Genomic DNA, 18,693 nt, shown 5'->3' with positions numbered 1-18,693 from the left:
GGCGCACCCAATGGGTCATGGATTCGCCTTCCTCTTGCTTGCAGTTAGTCAAGTCCACGATCGACATGGGTTGTTTACAGGTATCTTTGAAGTTCTGAATGAACCGGGCCTTTAACTCCGCCCATGAGCCGATGGAGTTGGGCGGCGACCCCTTTAACCAAGTACGAGTTGTTCCATCCAACATCATGGTGAAGTATTTAGCCATTGCTGCGTCACTAACCTCTAATAACTCCATGGCCATCTCGTAACTTTCAATCCATGCTCCGGGCTCCAAGTCCTTTGGCAAACGCTCATTACGCAGAGCCGGCACAAGACAATGGACACCTTCTGTCCTTGTGGCCACCCCTGCTTCAACAGAGGTCGCTGGATAAACTGGAAAAGCTTGGTGAGCCGCCTGCTCAACCGCCAGCTGAACCGCCCGTTCAGCCTCTTGACGGATCCTCTCCTGGTCCACCAAGTTAAGGGCTCCGCCCGGGGTCAGGTCACGCTCGCATGGTTATGGCGCTGGGCGTTGCTTGACATGGCCGCTGAGTCCATATGCCTGCTATAGCTTGGGCTCCGGCTTGGGCGAGGGGTTGAATGGATTCTATCTCGACTATAATAATATGCATCCTATTGTGCCAGAGCCGTCTGAAGAAGTTTTCTGACCCGTCGCGTTTCGATCGCTGTCAGAGAGTCGCCTTCCATCGGGAGAGCCGCCAAATGAGCCGACGCACCGACAAGATTCTCCAAAGGGTTAGAAAAGTGACCCGATGGTATTGGTGTGGAATGAGGCGAAGCGGTATTTACATGGGGGGGTTCCATGGCCCACGGTTGAACCAGCGCTTTGGTCTCGGGTGTTATGATCCGATTTGCCTTCGGCGGGTTATTGGGACCAGCTCCAGGTGTGTGGAAGAGGTTCCTAGGATCATAAGTCAGAGGCAGACGTGATTGAGCTTTTTGGTGCCTTCTCCTCATGACCTCATTTGATGCATTTAGATCCACCGAGAGCCAGAAAGTCTCTGCTTGAAGCTGCTAAGCACGAGCATCTAGAGCTGCCCGCTCTGCAGCCATCCTTACCTCCTCCGCTGCTAAATTCTCCTTAGCTTGTGTTACCTCCCCACACGACTGTGCCACCTCTGCATCATGCTGAGCCTTATCTGCTGACTCACCCACGGCAATCAACAAGGTCGTCATCCTGTCCATGAGATCCATCAACACCTGAGCCAGCGGACGCGCGGGGTCTCCTGACCCGGCCGCCGTCGACCCGGTGGTTATTGCAGCCGCAGCCGTAGAATTCTGCCTGGGTTGAGTGCCAGCCATGAAGATGAAGACTCTGGCTCGATTTGGCGGCTCAAAGGGGTCCGGAATACTGCTACCATTGGAACAGCCCCCAAGCCCGCCATCTTGCAGTTGATACAAAGAATCTGTCTCGCCTGTGGACGAATCATCGTCGGAGTGAATAGCTGTCTCACTGCCATCCACCAATCCTTCAGAAAGTTCCCCTCCATGGATGCAACCCATGAAGGCATGTCGCACGGCGGGTCGAGCTCGGGCGGGTTTCGCCCACTAAGCCGTGTCGATGAGGTCGGCGCAGATGTCCGGCTCAGGGACCGGCTCGCCGATCTGACCGATGAAGACGTGGATTCCACCGATGGGGACCCAGTACCCGTACTCGATTGAGCCGGCCTCGGGGCCCCAGCCTGCGTCGTCGATGTAGAGCTTACCGCAACGACTCTTGGTCATCCGGCCCATAGTGTATCCCTTGAGCCCTTTGAAGCTGCCCTTCAAGAACTCAAATCCACCGTGCGCTGGCCCCACGGTGGGCGCCAACTGTCATGGAATTGTCACGGCAGATGTCCTAGAGAAAGGACTTAATCGTGGAACCATCGCAACTAGGAAGCTTAAAGGGGTTAATCGGGACAAAGGACACGAGAGGTTTATACTGGTTCTGCCCCTTGCGGTGAAGGTGAAGCCTAGTCCAGTTGATGTGGTATTGCTAGGTTTCGATGACCAGGGAGCGAAGTACGCTAGCTTGGCTCTCGACCTGCTGTTTCTTGCCCTAAGCCGCCACCGGGTCGTCCCCTTATATACACGGGTGGATGCCTGGTGGCCTACAGAGTCCCGACCGGCTCATACAACGTGTCCGGCTCGGTGACTTCTCTTACATGCCTTTCTTTACAAGTCTTACTTATACATGGCGGTTTACAATTATGGGCCTTAAGCTACCTCTAGGCTTGGGCCTACTACAAGTCTTATAATAAACCATCACCTTGTATATTCGCTGGGCTTCTTTTAATAACCCGCCATGAAGATTGACCCGGCCCCTCCTGGGCGGGTCATACCTGGTAGTCATATTCCCAACAGGTTGCATCATATACAACTCTTCTTTAAGAAATCCATTAAGGAATGCAGTTTTGACGTCCATTTGCCAGATTTCATAATCATAAAATGCAGCAATTGCTAACATGATTCGAACAGACTTAAGCATTGCTGCGGGTGAGAAAGTCTCATCGTAGTCAACTCCTTGAACTTGTCAAAAACCTTTTGCAACAAGTCGAGCTTTGTAGATAGTAACGTTACCATCAGCGTCAATCTTCTTCTTGCGGACAAGTCTATGGCTTGCCGATCATTGGGCAAGTCCACCAAAGTCCATACTTTGTTCTCATACATAGATCCTATCTAAGATTTCATGGCGTCAAGCCATTTATCGGAATCTGGGCTCATCATAGTTTCTTCATAGTTCATAGGTTCGTCATGGTCTAGTAACATGACTTCCAGAACAGGATTACCGTACCACTCTAGTGCGGATTGTGCTCTGGTTGCCCTACGAGGTTCAATAGTAACTTGATCTGAAGTTTCATGATTATTATCATTAGCTTCCTCTCTAGTTGGTGTAGGCATCACGGGAATGGTTTTCTATGATGAGTTACCTTCCAATTCGAGAGAAGGTACAATTACCTCATCAAGTTCTACTTTCCTCCCACTCACTTCTTTCGAGAGAAACTCCTTCTCTAGGAAGTTTCCATTCTTGGCAACAAATATCGTGCCTTCAGATTTGTGGTAGAAGGTGTACCCAATTGTTTCCTTAGGGCATCCTATGAAGACACACTTCTCCAATTTGGGTCGAGCTTATCAGGCTAAAGCTTTTTGACATAAGTGTCGCAACCCCAAACTTTAAGAAATGACAGCTTAGGTTTTTTGCCAAACCATAGTTCATACGGTGTCATCTCAACGGATTTAGACGGTGCCCTATTTAACATGAATGCAACTGTCTCTAATGCATAACCCCAAAATGATAGTGGTAAATCGGTAAGAGACATCATAGACCGCACCATATCTAATAAAGTACGGTTATGACGTTTGGGCACACCATTACGCGGTGGTGTTCCAGGTGGCATGAGTTGTGAAACTATTCCACATTGTTTTAAATGAAGAACAAACTCATAACTCAAATATTTGCCTCCGCGATCAGATCATAGAAACTTTATTTTCTTGTTACGACGATTCTCCACTTCACTCTGAAATTCTTTGAACTTTTCAAATGTTTCAGACTTGTGTTGCATTAAGTAGATATACTTATATTTTCTTAAATCATCTGTGAAGGTCAGTAAATAACAATACCTGCCGCAAGCCTCAACACTCATCAGACCGCATACATCGGTGTGTATTATTTCCACGCTCCATTGTTCCGGAGAACGGAGTTTCAGTCATCTTGCCCATGAGGCATGGTTCACTAGTACCAAATGATTCATAATCAGGTGATTCCAAAAGCCCATCTGTATGGAGTTTCTTCATGCGCTTTACACCAATATGACCTAAACGGCAGTGCCACAAATATGTAGCACTATCATTATCAACTTTGCATCTTTTGGCATCAATATTATGAATATATGTATCACCACAATCGAGATTCAATAAAAATAGACCACTCTTCAAGGGTGCATGACCATAAAATATATTACTCATATAAATAGAACAACCATTATTCTCTGATATAACCGTCTCGCACTAAACAAGATATAGATATAATGTTCATGGTCAACGCTGACACCAAATAACAATTATTCAGGTCTAAAACTAATCCAGAAGGTAGATGTAGAGGTAGCGTGCCGATGGAGATCACATCGACATTGGAACAATTCCTGACATGCATTGTCACCTCATCCTTAGCCAATCTTGTTTAATCCGTAGCCCCTGTTTCGAGTTACAAATATGAGCAACCAAACCAGTATCAAATACCCAGGTGCTACTATGAGCATTAGTAAGCTACACATCAATAACATGTATATTAAATATACCTTTGTTCACTTTGCCATCCTTCTTATCCGCCAAATACTTGGTGCAGTTCCGCTTCCAGTGACCAGTCCCTTTGTAGTAGAAGCACTCAGTTTCAGGCTTGGGTCCAGATTTGGGCTTCTTCTCGGGGGTGGCAACTTGCTTGCCATTCTTCTTGAAGTTCCCCTTCTTTCCCTTGCCTTTTTTCTTGAAACTAGTGGTATTGTTAACCATCAACACTTGATGCTCCTTCTTGATTTCTACCTCCGCAGCTTTGAGCATAGCGAGGAGCTCGGGAATTGTCTTATCCATCCCTTGCATATTATAGTTCATCATGAAGCCTTTGTAGCTTGGTGACAGTGATTGAATAACTCTGTCAATAACACTATCATCCAGAAGATTAACTCCTAGCTGAGTCAAGTGATTATGATACACAGACATTTTGAGTATGTGTTCACTGACATAACTGTTCTCCTCCATCTTGCAGGTATAGAACTTGTTGGAGACTTCATATCTCTCAACTCGGGCATTTGCTTGAAATATTAACTTCAACTCCTAGAACATCTCATATGGTCCATGACGTTCAAAACGTCTTTGAAGTCCCGATTCTAAGCCGTACATCATGGCACACTAAACTATCAAGTAGTCATCAGATCGAGCTTGCCAGACGTTCATAACATCAGCATCTGCTCCTACAGCAGGCCTTTCACCTAGCGGTGCATCAAGGACATAATTCTTCTGTGCAGCAATGACGATAATCCTCAAGTTACGGACCCAGTCCGTGTAGTTGCTACCATCATCTTTCAACTTAGCTTTCTCTAGGAACGCATTAAAATTCAAGGGAACGGTAGGATGGGCCATTGATCTACAACATAGATATGCAAAAACTATCAGGACTAAGTTCATGATAAATTAAGTTCAATTAATCAAATTACTTAAGAACTCCCACTTAGATAGACATCCCTCAAGTTATCTAAATGATGCGTGATCCAAATCAACTAAACCATGTCTGATCATCACGTGAGATGGAGTAGTTATCAATGGTGAACATCTCTATGCTGATCGTATCTACTATATGATTCACATTCGACCTTTTGGTCTCCAGTGTTCCGAGGCCATGTCTGTACATGCCAGGCTCGTCAAGTTTAACCCGAGTATTCCACATGTGCAAAACTGTCTTGCACCCGTTGTATGTGAACGTGGGTGTTGGTCGCATGACGATGTGAACTATGGGTGTTAATCACATGGTGATGTGAACTATTGGTGTTAAATCACATGGTGATGTGAACTAGATTATTGACTCTAGTGCAAGTGGGAGACTGAAGGAAATATGCCCTAGAGGCAATAATAAATTTATTATTTATTTCCTTATATCATGATAAATGTTTATTATTCATGCTAGAATTGTATTGACTGGAAACATAATACTTGTGTGAATACATAGACAAACAGAGTGTCACTAGTATGCCTCTACTTGACTAGCTCGTTGATCAAGGATGGTTATGTTTCGTAGACATTGACATGAGTTGTCATTTTATTAACGGGATCACATCATTAGGAGAATGATGTGATTGACTTGGCCCATTCCGTTAGCTTAGCACCCGATCGTTTAGTATGTTGCTATTACTTTCTTCATGACTTATACATGTTCCTATAACTATGAGATTATGCAACTCCCGTTTACCGGAGGAACACTTTGTGTGCTACCAAATGTCACAACGTAACTGGGTGATTATAAAGGTGCTCTACATGTGTCTCCGAAGGTACTTGTTGGGTTGGCGTATTTTGAGATTAGGATTTGTCACTCCGATTGTCGGAGAGGTATCTCTGGGCCCTCTCGGTAATACACATCACTTAAGCCTTGCAAGCATTGCAACTAATGAGTTAGTTGCGGGATGTTGTATTACGGAATGAGTAAAGAGACTTGCCGATAACGAGATTGAACTAGGTATTGAGATACCGACGATCGAATCTCGGGCAAGTAACATACCGATGACAAAGGGAACACAGTATGTTGTTATGCTTTCTGACCGATAAAGATCTTCGTAGAATATGTGGGAGCCAATATGAGCATCCAGGTTCCGCTATTGGTTATTGACCAGAGACGTGTCTCGGTCATGTCTACATAGTTCTCGAACCCGTAGGGTCCGCACGCTTAACGTTTCGATGATAGTTATATTATGAGTTTATATGTTTTGATGTACCGAAGGTTGTTCGAAGTCCCGGATGTGATCATGGACATGACGAGGAGTCTCGAAATGGTCGAGACATGAAGATTGATATATTGGAAGCCTATGTTTGGATATCGCAAGTGTTCCGGGTGAAATCGGGATTTTACCGGATTACCAGGAGGTTACCGGAACCCCCCGGGAGGTTAATGGGCCTTAGTGGGCCTTTATGGAGAAGAGGAGAGGCGGCCAGGGCTGGGACACGCGCCCCTCCCCCTTAGTCCGAAAAGGACAAGGAGAGGGGGCGGCACCCCCCCCTTCCTTCCTCTCTACCCCTCCCAAGTCCTAATTCAACTAGGAAAGGGGGGGAGTCCTACTCCCGGTGGGAGTAGGACTCCTCCTGGCGTGCCCTCTCTCCTGGCCGGCCGCACCCCCCCCCCTTGCTCCTTTATATACGATGGCAGGGGGCACCCTAGAGACACAACAATTGATCAGGTGATCTTTTAGCCGTGTGCGGTGCCCCCCTCCACCATAGTCCACCTCGATAATATTGTAGCGGTGCTTAGGCGAAGCCCTGCGTCGGTAGAACATCATCATCGTCACCACGCCGTCGTGCTGACGAAACTCTCCCTCAACACTCGGTTAGATCGGAGTTCGAGGGACGTCATCGAGCTGAACGTGTGCTGAACTCGGAGGTGCCGTGCGTTCGGTACTTGATCGGTCGGATCGTGAAGACGTACGACTACATCAACCGCGTTGTGCTAACGCTTCCGCTTTCGGTCTATGAGGGTACATGGACAACACTCTCCCCTCTCGTTGCTATGCATCACCATGATCTTGCGTGTGCGTAGGAATTTTTTTGAAATTACTACGTTCCCCAACACCCTCATGTAAACAATCGCAGCTGTTATCCTTTCGTGCTAAATTGAGTTCGTGTCTTCATGAGCTTTAGTACGTCGGGGCAAGGGTGTCATTGCGGTTTTACATTAGCTTGGACAAGCCCAAAACTGGCCCGAGCGATCGCGGATTTTTGAGGAGCTCCTGATGAATTCGTCTCCACGCCCAAGAGGGCCGTGTGATAAGCGAGCGGCCGCCACGGCTCGACACGCGTGTGGCTCGTGTGCTTCATGCCCAGCCCGGCTCGCGAGGGGCCCGCGAGGGGGGAGCGACCGGCGCGAACTCCGAAATAAGGCAAGAACGAGACTGTGAGAAATAACTCGAACAAGAAAAGGCATCCCCCCCCCCCCGCGTGCATCAAATGAAAATTCGACTTCAACTTAAATCCAAATCCAGAAGGCAGGATTATAGAAAAGAGATCCAAAGCAAATGGCCGCGTCCGGCGCCTAGTCTAGTCTTCGAAGTCTTCTCACCAGCGCAGAGCTAATTGCTGCCATTGGGCGTGGGAGGGAGCCCCGAGGCCCGAGGGCGGCTCTTCGGAGACTCTGGGGCGTGTACAGCCCCACTCATTATTATGTGAGAGTGTCATGGGCGGTGATCTTCACAGGCACTAGGCCTTGCTTCACAGGTACCAAGGTTGTCAGAATCGCGATTCTGTTATACGATTCTACGACTTTACGATCCAAACTAACCCCTATGATTCTGCGATTTTAGTTCTTAGAATCTACGTTTCTACGATCCTGATAGTGGAGATTCTACGATTTGCGATCCTACCATCAAAGCTCCGATCCGATTCAAAATTGCGATTCTGACAACCTTGCACTCCTCTTCATATTTTCATAAGAAAGAAAGCTAACATTGGAAGGGATAACTGAGTTTGGAATAGCTGAGCTTTGTAGTTCCCCCATCGTGAACCCAGCTCGGAAGCGAGAGGTGACTTCTTGATCCTCCGTGGCATCTACCCTCATTAAGTCAGCCTCCATCTCTTCCTCCGTTGCTGGACCAAAGTGGTCAGGGTCGCTGTTTGCCCTTGGTTCCGGTGCCGAATTAGATACCCGGCTCTCCCCAACTGACTTTTGAGAAAACATCTTGCTCTAATCTGCAGCAGCAACAGCTCGAAACAAAAACAGAGGATATTTGCGTGATATGGGAGTGAAAACCTTCAGGAGAATATATAGTGAATTTTTACCAACCAAAATACGTATCGTGCAAGAAAACGGAGTCCGGAAGGCACACGAGGTAGGGGGTGCGCCCAGGGGGTAGGGCGCGCTCTCCACCCTCGTGGGGCCCTCGTGTCCTTCCCGGACTACTACTTAATTTTCTATTTTTCTAAATATTCCAAAACGGAGAAATATTGCCTTAAAAACTATTTTGGAATCGGTTTACTTACCGTACCACATACCTATTCCTTTTCGGAGTCTGAAACGTTCTGGAAAGTGCCCCTTATGTATTCCTCCGGGGTTACGGTTTCAATAATATTGGTTTCAATATTTATGGGATTACCTGAGATGTAATGTTTAATTCTCCGACTTTTACCACCTTCGAAGTTGTTGATTTTTATGGCACCGGAACGATAGACCTCCTCGATAACATAGGGGCCTTCCCATTTAGAGAGAAGTTTTCCTGCAAAAAATCTTAAACGAGAGTTGTATAGCAATACATAATCACCTACATTAAACTCACGCTTTTCTATCCTTTTGTCATGCCATCTTTTAACTTTTTCTTTAAACAACTTGGCATTTTCATAGGCTTGGGTTCTCCATTCATCAAGTGAGCTAATATCAAATAGCCTCTTCTCACGGGCAAGTTTAAAATCATAATTGAGTTCTTTAATGGCCCAATATGCCTTGTGTTCTAGTTCAAGAGGTAAGTGACATGCTTTTCCATATACCATTTTATACGGAGACATACCCATAGGATTTTTATATGCAGTTCTATAGGCCCATAATGCATCGTCAAGTTTCTTGGACCAATTCTTTCTAGACCTATTGACAGTCTTTTGCAAAATTAATTTGAGTTCTCTATTACTCAATTCTACTTGACCACTAGACTGTGGGTGATACGGAGATGCAATTCTATGATTGACGTCATATTTAGCAAGCATTTTACGGAAAGCACCATGAATAAAATGTGAACCACCATCAGTCATTAAATATCTAGGGACTCCAAACCTCGGAAAAATAACTTCTTTAAGCATTTTAATAGAAGTGTTATGATCAGCACTGCTAGTTGGAATAGCTTCTACCCACTTAGTAACGTAACCAACAGCAACTAAAATATGTGTATATCCATTAGAGGCAGGAAAAGGTCCCATATAATCAAAGCCCCAAACATCAAACGGTTCAATAACAAGTGAATAATTCATAGGCATTTCTTGACATCTACTAATATTACCAATTCTTTGACATTCATCACAAGATAGGACAAACTTACGGGCATCCTTGAAGAGAGTAGGCCAATAAAAACCGGATTGCAATACCTTATGTGCAGTTCTATCTCCCGCGTGGTGTCCTCCATAAGTTTTGGAGTGGCACTTGCGTAGGATCTATTCCTGTTCATGCTCAGGTACGCAACGTCTAATAACACCATCTACTCCTTATTTATAAACATGTGGGTCATCCCAAAAGTAATGTCTCAAATCATAGAAGAACTTTTTCTTTTGTTGGTATGTGAAGCTAGGTGGTATAAATTTAGCAACTATGTAATTAGCATAATCAGCATACCAAGGGGTACTACGAGAAGTACTTATGACATTTAATTGTTCATTAGGAAAGCTATCATCAATAGGTAGTGGGTCATCAAGAACATTCTCTAACCTAGATAAGTTGTCTGCAGCGGGGTTCTCAGCTCCTCTTCTATCAACAATATGCAAATCAAATTCTTGTAGCAAGAGAACCCATCTAATAAGTCTAGGTTTAGCATCTTTCTTCTACACAAGATATTTAATAGCAGCATGATCAATGTGGATAGTTACTTTAGAATCAACGATATAAGGTCTGAACTTATCACAAGCAAATACAACTGCTAAAAGTTCTTTTTCAGTAGTAGCATAATTTCTTTGAGCATTGTCTAGGGTCTTACTAGCATAATGGATAACATTTAATTTCTTATCAACTCTTTGGCCTAAAATAGCACCTACAGCATAATCGCTAGCATCACACATAATTTCAAAGGGTAAATTCCAATTAGGTCGCTGAACAATAGGTGCAGAGACTAATGCTTTCTTAAGTATTTCAAATGCTTCTACACAATCATCATCAAAGACAAATGGTATATCTTTTTGTAATAAATTAGTCAGAGGCCAAGAAATTTTTGAGAAGTCCTTAATGAACCTCCTATAAAATCCGGCGTGACCAAGGAAACTTCTTATACCTTTGATGTCCTTGGGACATGGCATCTTTTCAATAGCATCAACCTTGGCTTTATCAACTTCAATACCTCTTTAAAAAACTTTATGCCCCAATACAATACCCTCATTAACCATAAAGTGGCACTTTTCCCAATTCAAGACAAGATTAGTTTCTTCACATCTCTGCAAAACTCGATCAAGATTGCTCAAGCAATCATCAAAATAAGATCCATAGACGGAAAAGTCGTCCATGAAAACCTCACAAATCTTCTCAAAAAGTCAGAGAATATAGCCATCATGCATCTTTGAAAGGTAGCAGGTGCATTACATAAACCAAAAGGCATACGTCTATAAGCAAAAGTACCAAAAGGGCATGTAAAAGTAGTCTTTGATTGATCTTTAGCCGACACAGGTATTAGAGAGAAACCAGGATAACCATCTAGAAAGCAGTAATGTGTATGTTTGCATAATCTTTCTAGCATTTTATCGATAAAAGGTAAGGGGTAATGATCTTTCTTAGTAGCCTTATTTAATTTGCGGAAATCAATTACCATCCTATAACCTGTAATAATTCTTTGTGGAATCAATTCATCTTTATCATTAGGAACAACAGTAATACCTCCCTTCTTAGGGACACAATGAACAGGACTTACCCACTGGCTATCAGCAACGGGGTAAATTATACCTGCCTCCAGAAGCTTTAGTATTTCTTTTCTTACCACTTCTTTCATTTTAGGATTCAGACGTCGTTGAGGATCACGAACTGGTTTGGCATCTGCTTCCAAATTTATTTTATGTTGACATAGAGTGGGACTAATGCCCTTAAGATCATCAAGAGTATATCGAATAGCAGCACGGTGCTTCTTCAGAGTTTTCAATAATCTTTCTTCTTCATGCTCTGAAAGATTAGCACTAATAATAACAGGATATATCTTCTTTTCATCAAGAAAAGCATATTTAAGATTATCAGGCAACGGTTTAAGCTCAAACATGGGATCACCCTTAGGTGGAGGGGGATCCCCTAGGATTTCAACAGGCAAATTGTGTTTCAGAATAGGTTCCTGTTTAAAGAATACCTCATCTATTTCCCTTCTTTCATTCATAAACATATCATTCTCATGGTCTAGCAAATATTGTTCTAAAGGATCACTAGGAGGTACAGCAATAGAAGCAAGACCAATAATTTCATCCTTACTAGAAAATTCTTCTTCATGGTGGTGTTTACTAAATTTAGAGAAATTAAACTCAAGAGTCATATCATCTAAGCCGACAGTAACAACATCCCTTGTGCAATCTTTGGTAGCATTAACAGTATTTAAGAAGGTTCTACCAAATATAATTGGACAAAAGCTATCTTGTGGGGAACCAAGAACAAGAAAATCAGCAAGATATTTAGTTTTCCCACACAAGACTTCAACATCTCTAACAATTCCCATTGGTGAAATAGTATCTCTATTAGCAAGTTTAATAGTTACATCAATTTCTTCTAACTCAACAGGTGCAATATCATGCATAATTTCTTTGTATAAGTCAATAGGTATTGCACTAGCACTAGCACCCATGTCACATAAGCCATGATAACAATGATCTCCTATTTTAACAAAAACAACAGGCATGCCTACCACAGGTCTAGGTTTATCTGTATCACGGGGTTTAGCAATTCTAGCAGTTTCATTACAGAAGTAAATAACATGCCCATCTATATTATCAGACAAGAGATCTTTAACAATAGCAATATTGGGTTCAACTTTAACTTTCTCAGGAGGTGTATATGTTTTAATATTGCTTTTACGAACCACAGTTGAAACTTTAGCATGATCCTTTATCCTAATAGGGAAAAGTGGTTTCTCAACATAACAAGTAGGAACAATAGGATCGTTATAAGTGACAGTCTTTTCTTCAACTTTAATAGGTGCAGCTACTTTTACTTCTATGGGAGGATGATATTTAAACCACTTCTCCTTAGGGAGATCAACATAAGTAGCAAAAGATTCACAAAAAGAAGCTACTATCTCAGAATCAAGTCCATATTTAGTGCTAAACTTACGGAAAATATCGGTATCTATAAAAGATTTAACACAATCAAACTTAGGTGTCATACCTGACTCCTTACCTTTGTCGAGATCCCAATCTTCAGAGTTGCGTTTAATTCTATCCAATAAATCCCATCTAAATCCAATAGTCTTCATCATAAAAGAGCCAGCACAAGAAGTATCGAGCATGGTGCGATTATTTTCAGAAAGCCGAACATAAATTTTTGAAGAATTGTTTCTCTTGGGAGCTCATGATTGGGGCATGAATATAACATTGATTTAAGCCTCCCCCAAGCTTGAGCGATGCTTTCTCCTTCGCGAGGCCAAAAATTATATATATAATTGCGGTCACGATGAACAAGATGCATAGGGTAATACTTTTGATGAAATTCCAATTTCAATCTTCTATAGTTCCATGATCTCGTATCATCACATAGCCTATACCATGTCAATGTGTCTCCCTTCAAAGATAAAGGGAAGACCTTCTTCTTAGCAACATCATCGGGTATACCTACAAGCTTAAATAATCCACAAACTTCATCCACATATATTAGGTGTTCAACAGGATGCTTTGTTAGGTGTTCAACAGGATAATTTGACATGTGGGTGGACCGGTGCTTGGGTGCTGTTCTTACTTGAACAAGCATCCCACTTATGATTAACCTCTATTGCAAGCATCCGCAACTACAACAAAAGTATTAAGGTAAACCTAACCATAGCATGAAACATATGGATCCAAATCAGCCCCTTATGAAGCAACGCATAAACTAGGGTTTAAGCTTCTGTCACTCTAGCAACCCATCATCTACTTATTACTTCCCAATGCCTTCCTCTAGGCCCAAATAATGGTGAAGTGTTATGTAGTTGACGTTCACATAACACCACTAGAGGCTAGACAACATACATCTCATCAAAATATCGAACGAATACCAAATTCACATGACTACTAATAGCAAGACTTCTCCCTTGTCCTTAGGAAAAAACGTAACTACTCACAAAGCATATTCATGTTCATAATCAGAGGGGTAATAATATGCATAAAGGATCTGAACATATGATCTTCCACCAATTAAACCAACTAGCATCAACTACAAGGAGTAATTAATACTACTAGCAACCTACTAGCACCAATCCTGGACTTGGAGAAAAGAATTGGATACAAGAGATGAACTAGGGTTTTGAGATGAGGTGGTGCTGATGAAGATGTTGATGGAGATTGCCCTCTCCCGATGAGAGGAGCGTTGGTGATGACGATGGCGATGATTTCCCCTCCGGGAAGGAAGTTTCCCTGGCAGAACAGCTCTGCCGGAGCCCTAGATTGGTTCCGCCAAGGTTCCGCCTCGTGGCGGCGGAGTTTCGTCCCGAAAGGTTGCTTCTGGTTTTTTCTCGACGAAAGACTTCATATAGCAGAAGATGGTCATCGGAGAGCCACCAGGGGGCCCACGAGGTAGGGGGCGCGCCCTAGGGGGCGCACCCACCCTCGTGGAAAGGGTGTGGGGCCCCTGGTCTTCATCTTTGGCGAGGATTTTTCATTATTTATTATAAGGTATTCCGTGCAGTTTCAGGACTTTTGGAGTTGTGCAGAATAGGTCTCTAATATTTGCTCCTTTTCCAGCCCAGAATTCCAGCTGTCGGCATTCTCCCTCCTTATGTAAACCTTGTAAAATAAGAGAGAATAGCCATAAGTATTGTGACATAATGTGAAATAACAGCCCAAAGGAGGTACGTGGATATATATAGGAGGAAGGAGTATGTCGGTGGAGCAACAGGGGGCCCACGAGGGTGGAGGGCACGCCTGGTGGGGGTGGGCGCGCCCCCCTACCTCGTGGCCTCATGTTTCCTTTCTTGACGTAGGGTCCAAGTCTCCCGGGTCTTGTTCGTTGAGAAAATCACATTCCCGAAGGTTTCATTCCGTTTGGACTCCGTTTGATATTCCTTTTCTTCAAAACCCTAAAACAGGCAAAAAACAGCAATTCTGGGATGGGCCTCCGGTTAATAGGTTAGTCCCAAAAATAATATAAAAGTGGATAATAAAGCCCAATAATGTCCAAAACAGTAGATAATATAGCATGGAGCAATCAAAAATTATAGATACGTTGGAGACGTATCAGTGGGTGGATCGGTGCTTGGGTACTGCCCTTACTTGGACAAGCATCCCACTTATGATTAACCTCTATTGAAAGCATCTGCAACTACAACAAAAGTATTAAGGTAAACCTAACCATAGCATGAAACATATGGATCCAAATCAGCCCCTTACGAAGCAATGCATAAACTATGGTTTAAGCTTCTGTCACTCTAGCAACCCATCATCTACTTATTACTTCCCAATGCCTTCCTCTAGGCCCAAATAATGGTGAAGTGTCATGTAGTTGACGTTCACATAACACCACTAGAGCAGAGACAACATACATCTCATCAAAATATCGAACGAATATCAAATTCACATGACTACTAATAGCAAGACTTCTCCCATGTCCTCAGGAACAAACATAACTACTCACAAAGCATAAACATGTTCATAATCAGAGGGGTATTAATATGCATATAGGATCTGAACATATGATCTTCCACCAATTAAACCAACTAGCATCAACTACAAGGAGTAATTAACACTACTAGCAACCTACTAGCACCAATCCCGGACTTGGAGACAAGAATTGGATACAAGAGATGAACTAGGGTTTTGAGAGGAGATGGTGTTGATGAAGATGTTGATGGAGATTGCCCTCTCCCGATGAGAGGAGAGTTGGTGATGACGATGGCGATGATTTCCCCCTCCGGGAGGGAAGTTTCCCCGGCAGAACAGCTCCGCCAGAGCCCTAGATTGGTTCCGCCAAGGTTCCGCCTCATGGCGGCAGAGTTTCGTCCAAGAAGATGGCTTCCTATTTTTTCCATCGAAAGACTTCATATAGCAGAAGATGGCCACCAGAGGGCCACTAGGGGCCCACGAGGTAGGGGGCGCGCCAGGGGGGTAGGGCGCCCCCCCCCCTCGTGGGCAACGTGTGGCCCCCTGGTGAATCTCTTCCGCTGAATATTTTTTATATATTCTAAAAACGTCTTCCGTGAAGTTTCAGGACTTTTGGAGCTGTGCAGAATAGGTCTCTAATATTTGCTCCTTTTCCATCCCAGAATCCCAGCTGCCGGCATTCTCCCTCTTTATGTAAAACTTGTAAAATAAGAGAGAATAGGCATAAGTATTGTGACATAATGTGCAATAACAGCCCATAATGCAATAAATATCGACATAAAAGCATGATGCAAAATGGACGTATCAACTCCCCCAAGCTTAGACCTCGCTTGTCCTCAAGCGAAAGCCGAAATCGAAAAATATGTCCACATGTTTAGAGATAGAGGTGTCGATAAAAATAAAATACAGACATGAGGGCATCATGATCATTCTTAGAACAGCAAGTTATATAATTCTTGTCATATAATCTCGTATGCTAGAGTAATAATTCAATCACAATTTCAAGTATGAATCGTAAACTTCATTGAAAACTAACAACTATAATCTCAGTCATTGGAGCAATTGCAATTTATCATAATATAGGAAAGAGTCAATGTATAAGAGCTTTTCAGCAAGTCCACATACTCAACTATCATATAATCTTTCACAATTGCTGACACTCACGCAATACTTATGGGTATGGAGTTTTAATCGGACACAGAGAAAGATAGGGGCTTATAATTTTGCCTCCCAATGTTTTACCTCAAGGGTAATGTCAACAATAATAGTTCATGAAAACTCACATCCAATTAGCCATATATACCAGGATCTTTCCAACATACCGCGCTTGCCAAAGGATAAAATGTAAAAGGAAGGGTGAAGATCACCATGACTCTTATGCAAGGTAGGAAGTGAAAGTAAAAGATAGGCCCTTCGCAGAGGGAAGCAGAGGTTGTCATGCACTTTTATGGTTTGATGCACAAAATCTTAGTGCAAAAAATGTCACTTTATATTGCCACTTGTGATATGGACCTTTATTATGCAGTCTGTCGCTTTTATTTCTTCCATATCACACGATCGTATAAAGCTTATTTTCTCCCACGCTAATAAGTCATACATATTTAGAGAGCAATTTTTATTGCTTGCACCGATGACAACTTACTTGGAGGATCTTACTCAATCCCTAGGTAGGTATGGTGGACTCTTATGGCAAAACTGGTTTAAGGGTATTTGGAAGCACAAGTAGTATTTCTACTTGGTGCAATGAATTTGGCTAGCATGAGGGGGAAAGGCAAGCTCAACATGTTGGAGGATCCAAGACAATATAATTTATCTCAGATGTAAGAAAACATAACCCATTACGTTGTCTTCCTTGTCCAATGTCAACTCTTTAGCATGTCATATTTTAATGAGTGCTCACAATCATAAAAGATGTCCAAGATAGTATATTTATATGTGAAGACCTCTCTTTCTTTATTACTTCCTATTAATTGCAACGATGACCAAAACTATGTTTGTCAACCCTCAACAATTTTTATTCATCATACCTTTTCTATGTGAGCTCATTACTCTCCATAAGATTCACATGATCTCTTTGTTTCTTTTTATTTCTTTCTCTTTTCTTTTATTCCCTTAGGATCATGGAAAAATAATCAAGCCCTTGACTCAACACTAATTTTATTATATAGCTCAAGGACTCGATTACATAGAAGGATTATAAAGCAAAACTCACAACTAGATCATACTAAGAACTTTTATTCTACTAGATCAAGATATTACCAAAAGGATCGAACTAAGAAAAACGGTAAAGATAAAAGTGATGGTGATACGATACCGGGGCACTCCCCCAACAGTTGCCAAGGGGAGTGCCCATACCCATGTGATTATGTCTCCTTTGTTGGTGAAGAAGGTGGAGTTGTTGATGATGGATAGTCGCACATCGAGCGTAGGAGGTCTTCTAACTTGCGTATAATGCCCTTGAGTGCGATGATATGCTCCTTCAACAAAATATTTTCACGTGTGAGATACTTATTTTGTATACGAGCTAACTCAATCATTTTGAAAGCTTCGATCTCTGTTGGGGTAAGAAGATTGTGATCAAGTTGAAGGGTGTCTTCTGTTGCCGGAACTTGATCCCCCATGGATTTCTTGATCCCTTCATCCTTGTTGATCTCCATGGGTTCTTCTCTCTTCAGCTCTATCTTCATTAGCCAAGCATCGTTGCCCTCATGGTTGGAGGAGGAGGGAGACGACATAGTGCTTGGCCTTGACAACCCTGACAGAAAACAGCTCAAAACAAAGACAGGAGATTTTTGTGTGATACAGGAGTCAAAACCTCCGGGAGTATAATGAATTTTTGCCGACCAAAATATGTGTCATGTACGAAAACGGAGTCCAGAGAGCACACGAGGTGCCCACGAGGTAGGGAGGCGTGCCCAGGGGGATAGGGCGCGCCCTCCACCCTCGTGGAGCCCTCGTGTCCTTCCCGGACTTCTTCTTATTTTTCTGTTTTTCTAAATATTCCAAAACGAAGAAATATTGCCTTAAAAACTGTTTTGGAGTCGGTTTACTTACCGTACCACATACCTATTCCTTTTCGGAGTCTGAAACGTTCCGGAAAGTGTCCCTTATGTATTCCTCCGGGGTTACGGTTTCAATAACATTGGTTTCAACATTTATGGGATTACCTAAGATATAATGTTTGATTCTTTGACCGTTCACCACCTTCGGATTTGTGCCTTCAAAGTTGTTGATTTTTATGGCACCGGAACGGTAGACCTCTTCGTTAACGTAAGGGCCTTCCCATTTAGAGAGAAGTTTTCCTGCAAAAAATCTTAAATGCGAGTTGTATAGCAATACATAATCACCTACATTAAACTCACGCTTTTGTATCCTTTTGTCATGCCATCTTTTAACTTTTTCTTTAAACAACTTGGCATTTTCATAGGCTTGGGTTCTCCATTCATCAAGTGAGCTAATATCAAATAGCCTCTTCTCACCGGCAAGTTTAAAATCATAATTGAGTTCTTTAATGGCCCA

Source organism: Triticum urartu, chromosome 2 (genome assembly GCF_003073215.2).
Source record: "Triticum urartu cultivar G1812 chromosome 2, Tu2.1, whole genome shotgun sequence".
In the NCBI taxonomy this organism is placed as follows: Eukaryota; Viridiplantae; Streptophyta; class Magnoliopsida; order Poales; family Poaceae; genus Triticum; species Triticum urartu.
The sequence above is the reverse complement of the archived record's forward strand: the minus strand, read 5'-3'. Positions refer to the sequence as shown.